The sequence below is a fragment of the Equus caballus genome, chromosome 16 (assembly GCF_041296265.1).
Source record: "Equus caballus isolate H_3958 breed thoroughbred chromosome 16, TB-T2T, whole genome shotgun sequence".
In the NCBI taxonomy this organism is placed as follows: domain Eukaryota; kingdom Metazoa; phylum Chordata; class Mammalia; order Perissodactyla; family Equidae; genus Equus; species Equus caballus.
The window spans coordinates 59,129,537-59,135,660 of record NC_091699.1 but is presented as its reverse complement, the minus strand read 5'-3'; positions in this window follow the sequence as shown (position 1 = coordinate 59,135,660).

The window sequence follows — 6,124 nt, the reverse complement described above, 5'->3', positions numbered from 1 at the left end:
TACTCAAAGCAGTTTCACTAAATTTGGATCTCTGGAAAAAACATTTTTTTTGAGCAGAGAAGCATGTTGGAAATATTGCACCCGATAACAACAGTTGTACTTTTGGTTTATGAAATACTTCAGTGGGAAAGTATTTGCTTAAATCTCCGCCTGCTATTATAGTTGAAGGTTTGGTGATAGTATTTGCCCTTTCCATGAACTTTCTGGATTTCAAAACCATGTGGAAGTGTACTTCGTCTTATGTAAAAAATAAAGTCAGGCAACTTCTGAAGAATTGACATCAAGAAGTGTGTTTAGCTAAGTATCAATCATTTAAAGAGTGATTATCAGGTGTGTGCATGATCTAGGCCTTTTAGATTTTTCTCCCCCTCCTTTCAAAATACAGCAAGCAGTCGTCTGGTCATCGACCACCTTCTTCCACACGTTGGCTGGTCTCCTTCTTACTTCTGCTGGCAAAGCCCCTTCCCGGGAAGTGGGTGTCAGCCCTCAGCAGAGGCCAGGGCTGTAGGCAGGAGCTTATCAATAGATGGGTAACACAGGCTGCCTTTGGCTCCACTTTCTTTCCCTGTTCTGTGAAGTTGAAGTTTCCTTCTCGTTTGGAGGGCAGACAGCTTAGTGTAGTTGCTCCTGATCCACTTTCCTGTTCCTAACAGGCTTCCACTTTGATTAGTGACTTTGGCCTTATGGATGTAGCATTGTCTACATCCACTGCTGGCCCTCTGTAGACAATTCAAACAGTGCAAAAGAATAGGTAGGTAGGTAGGTAGGTAGATTGATCAACCGATTGATCGATAGGCAAGATCAGCTCATAATCTTAATCATATCATTATTCATGTTTCAGGTAAACTTCCTGACCTCTTTTTATGTGCATGTATACATTTAGATACATGAAAATTTACATATTTCAGATTATGTTAGGCATGTTGTTAAGAAACCTGAGTTTTCTCCTTTCATGTACTGTGGATATCCTTCCCAGTCAGTATATACAATTGTACATTCCTTTGTAACAGGCTCATGTGAGGAGCTGATTCAACCAAATGATGGAGAGAGTATAGCTTAGATTGTGCACTGGTAAAAACCAAGTTGTTTAGTTCTTTAGGGCTAACTCCAAAGAAGACCTAATTGTTAGCATAAGAAACCACATGTCCCAAGAGCTGGAGAGGATGAACTGACCTTGTGGGCCTTACAGTTTTAGGGGGACTGGAACTACAAAGAGGTCACTTTTGGGGGGAGTGCAGTGTCCGTGAAGATAGTCTATCGTCTTAGCTTAATGCTCCATGGGGAAGTACTGAGGGTGAGATGCTCGTTGGACTTTTCTCCTTTGAATCTATGGAAGAGGTCCTCAGTACGGTTGATCACAAAATTTCTAGGTGACTATAAGAAGGGGAAGCTGATATCATGTTTCTTAGTTATGCTAAGCTACCAGCTTAGAGCTGAGGCCAATGGTAGAGAAGGAACGGGAATGCAAGGGAAAAGGGGTATAGCCACTGGAGAAGGGCAAAACTTGCCCATCTGAGGTTCCATTCCCTGAGAGTTATGAATATCTCTACCGCATTTCTGGACCCAGGTTGAGGTTGCAGAGGGAGGATGGAGTGTCGGCCAGGGGCTTATGGGAAACCATTGTATCACAGGGGCACGAGATGCTTGCATCAGAGAAATATGGAGCAAGGCCACCTGCTGGATGACAACAGAGGGATGTAGCCAAGTCTCACCAGGAATTACCAGTCCCTGCAGGCCTGCTTGGGATCAAGTCCATCACGTCTATTGGAGTCTCCACTCATCTGTCTAGTCTGCAGTGAGTGTGCAGACGAGCTATATGAGTGAAGATTACCAACAGAAAGTGGGCAGCAAAACCATCATCCTGGGTGGTGAAGTAAGGAGGCTCCTTTTCACGCTTCCTCATCTCCACTCCAATACTAGAGGGGTAGGCACAGAGAAGGGGATGTGTATGACACAGTGTGTTCCCCAACACACATATACGCACACACTGCCTCTAAGTCCTTATAGCCACTGAGCTGGGGATAAGACGATAGCTTTGAAACAAATGAGTTTATTTTAAATTAACAAGACAAAGTCTTACCGACAAAATGAGACCATTGACTAACTGAAGAGTTATAGAATTGTACTGGGGTATTATAAAGAAATGCTGTTACTTAGTGGTGGCAATTACTAGAAACAATCAAGCCATTTCATGTGCATATACACACTGAGATCAGTCAGACAGAACCTTTTCACTTCTTATGATGGCTGCGCAGTTTCACATTCTATGGCTGTCCAGAAAGCAAAAGCCAATGACTTTCTCACAGACATTTAGTCATTTAGCAATTTCAGATTATTCACTATCAGAAAACTGCCATGAAAATCTTAATGCAAACATTAAAAACTCTCATATCCAATTATTTTCTCATGATAAATTCCTAGGAGGTGACTGCTAGGGAGGACAAGGCTTTAAAATATAATCAGATGATTAACACTCTGAGGCGCAGATAAGAGGTGGGACGGGGAAGAGGAAGTATATAAACGTAGATTTAAAGTCTAAGGATCTGTTTCCGATTATCAACCACTAAGATAGTTAAAATCAGAAAGTAATTTAGAAATAAAATATTACTAATTTTAAATATAATTTACATGCATTTTTTCAGCTATGCATCTGTAAAGAGGTATTCCTGTATTCAATAGTAGGCATAATATGTAATGCACAATATATTTTGATGAAATAATTCATTCAAACACAGGCTTTCTGAATGAATTCAATCAGCTGGACAAACTGTTAACTTATTAAGAAAGTAAGTAAAAACATATTGATTGAAGTAGATTAAGAAATAGTCCTTAGAAGCAGGCATTTTCATGCACTGCTCTTGGAACTATAAATTGGCTCAATTTCTTTGCAGAGCAATTTACTGATATCCTTAACAACGAAAATTCACATTCTCTTTACTAAGGAATTCCACATTTAGGAATTTATTCTACAGAAATGCTTACCTATGGTCACAAGATATACATACCAGAATGTTCTCAGCGGTATTATTTCCAGCAGTCAACAATGTCCATCTTCTGGGAGGGAGGGAAGTTGTTTAAATCAGTTTTAGTCCCTCCGTATGACGGAAACCCATGCAGCCATTAGAAAAATGAGTCGTGTCAATATGGAACCTTTCTAACATTCTGCTAAGTTAAAAAAAAAAACCCAAAGCACAGCACAATGTGTGAGGTATGCCAATGTGTGTATAACAAAGCCCTCTACTTGAATATACTCAGAATATTTCTAGAAGCATGCTGAGAAACTGGCTGCAGTGGTTGTCTCTAGGAATAGTGGGATTGGAAGGGAGACTTGTTTTTCATTATTTGAAAAAGTTTAAAGCAATGAGTAAATAATCCAAATATATGCAAGCAGATACATAAATAAGTAAACAAACAAACAAAAGCCTTCAGCTGTCACACCCTTCTGTAAATGTCCTTGCCATAGTTGATCCTGGGACAATGAGGAGCCAGAATGCCAAGTAAGTTCTTTCATTCCAAAGACTCTTGCCTAAACGTCAAAGGCCTTTTCTTTACACTAAACTGACCTTCACACTCCAGGGCCGCACATTTGTTCTGGCTTCTCTTTAAGGATTTGAAATAACATGAAAACTCTTAGTAGAATAAAGGGTTGAAAAACATGATAAAGTTATTCAGTGAATTAAAAATTAGTGAGGTTTCCTTTCTGGCAATATGGCAGACTAAATGCCCAGATGTCTGGGAATTTTTCCTGGTAGAAAACCTAAAATTGCTGAATAAAATATAAAAATGAATAATGGATTGTTAGGCTGGCAAGAAATAAAGTAAATGTTCAGAAGCCAAAAATAATGAAAAAAATTCTAATCTAGGGGAAAAATGAAGTGCTGATGTCAGCATCCACCTTGGGTATTTCTGGATTTAAGTGACTCTTGCACATGCCAGGGAAAGCAGACAAAGCCGGGTTGTAGTCAGATCAGAGAGCCAGAATCAAGGTGGAACCCTTTAGTGGATGAACTAGGATTATAACTGCCCCACAGAGAGACTGTAAGAAGTCTTTCTTGTCTCAGCCTCCTCGGCTCTTGGTGGAATGAAAAAAATAAAAGGAAAAAGTATCCCCTGAGAATACTGAGCCATAAACCTGTGCTTTGCTACATGCGTAGCAAAAAAAAAAAAAAAATCTAAGCTAGAAATTTGAAGTAGTGGTGAATTAGCAGTGCCCCAGGCAACTGGCAGTAGCAAACACAAATCATTTGTGGAACATATTCTAAACAAAGATACATTTCCAAGGAACATGAACTCACAAGCAAAGATTACATAACACACAAAAAAACAAGCCACCATGAGAGAGAATAAGCAGAAACCCCAAACTGCAGAAGCAAATGTACAGACGGTGGATGTTAGAATTATCAGAAACAGAAGATAAAATAAACAAGTTTTATTTAAAGAAATTAAGGAAGATATTGGAAGTATGATTAAGGAGCAAGACACTATCAAAATTGGCAGGGCAGTTTTTAAAAGAAGGACCACATAGGATTTTTTAGGTTAAAAAATGTAATAATGAAAGTCACAAATTCAAAGGACTGGCAAAACAACAAATTACACACGGTTGAAAAGAGAATTTGTGAACCAGAAAATAAAACAATAAATTATTCAGAATGCAGCCTAAAGAGGCAAAATGATGGTAAATATGAAAGGCTTAAAGACATGGATGATAGAACAAGAAGGCTTAAAATATATTAAATTAGATTTCCAGAAGCAGATACTAGAGAAAATTGGGAGAGGCCTCATTCAAAGAGGTAATAACTGAGAACTTTCCAGAACTGAGGAAAGATGACAATCTTTATAGGCAGGAAGCCTAGTGAATTCTCAGCAAGACAAAAGGATTAGTGAGAAATGTACAACATCCTTTCTTGGCATGCACTTCTGTATAGTCATGCCCTCAATAACAATGTTTTGGTCTGAATATATGATGGTGGTCCGTAAGATTAGTACCATATAGCCTTGGTGTGTAGTAGACTATACTATCTAGGTTTGTGTAAGTACTGCAGGGGAGGAAGAAATTTTCCTCTACCTTCTAGGTTCTTCTGACCCATCTAAGAATTACGTTGCAATGAGACAGATTAATAGGAGAAAAGCAAAAGTTTAATAACATGTATACATGGGAGAAAACCAGGAAAATTGAGTAACTTGCCAAAATGGCTGAAGCCTTCACCTTAAACATCATTCTCAGCTAAAAAGAAAGAAGAGGTTGGGCGTGGGGAGAGTCAGGCACTTCAAAGGGAAGGAAGGCAATTCACAGGTAGGTGAAAAGGAGCTTGTTTGGAAAAGAAGTGCTTGGCCAGATAGAAACAGAAGAACCCAGAGGGGATCCCAATTAACAGGCTTTTCTAGGTTCCTCCCTAATACCTAGTTCATGCTATACTAAGGTGATATCTCACTTCTTCTTCTTCTTCTTCTTCTTTTTTTTTTTGCTGAGGAAGATTAGCCCTGAGTTAAGATCTGTGTCAATCTTCCCCCACTTTATATGTGAGTCACTGCCACAGCATGGCTGACGGATGGTGTAGGTCTGCACCTAGGCTCTGAGCCTGCAAACCTGGGCCGCTGAAGCAGAGTGTGCCAAACTCAGCCACTACGTCACAGGGTCGGCCCCAATGTCTCACTTCTTGACACAGGTTTTTTTTAATCTGAATTCTTTTAGGTAGTTATGGGGAAGGTAACAAGAAAAACTTTCTGAGTCTTTTGTTTTTCAAAAATAATCAGACTAAAAGAATCCTCATGTTAAAGAGACACAGTTTGGGGTGACAAATTTTGTTCCCCCTCAGTACACTCTATGATATTTGCACAATGACAAAATCACCTAACAATGCATTTCTCACAATGTATCCCTGTCCTTAAGCAACATTTGACTGTATAGCCTATTATAATAACAATAACTAAATTACTCACAGTAAACTATCACCTTCTCAGTGGCTTCTTCCAGACCATTCTATTTAAAATTGCTACTCTTGCCTCCACTTCTTCTTCCCTGCTTTAACTTTTTCATAGTACTTAGCATCATGTGACATCCTTTCTATGTTTACTTATATACCTTATTTATTGTTTATCCAATAGAAAGTAAGCTTGATGAGAG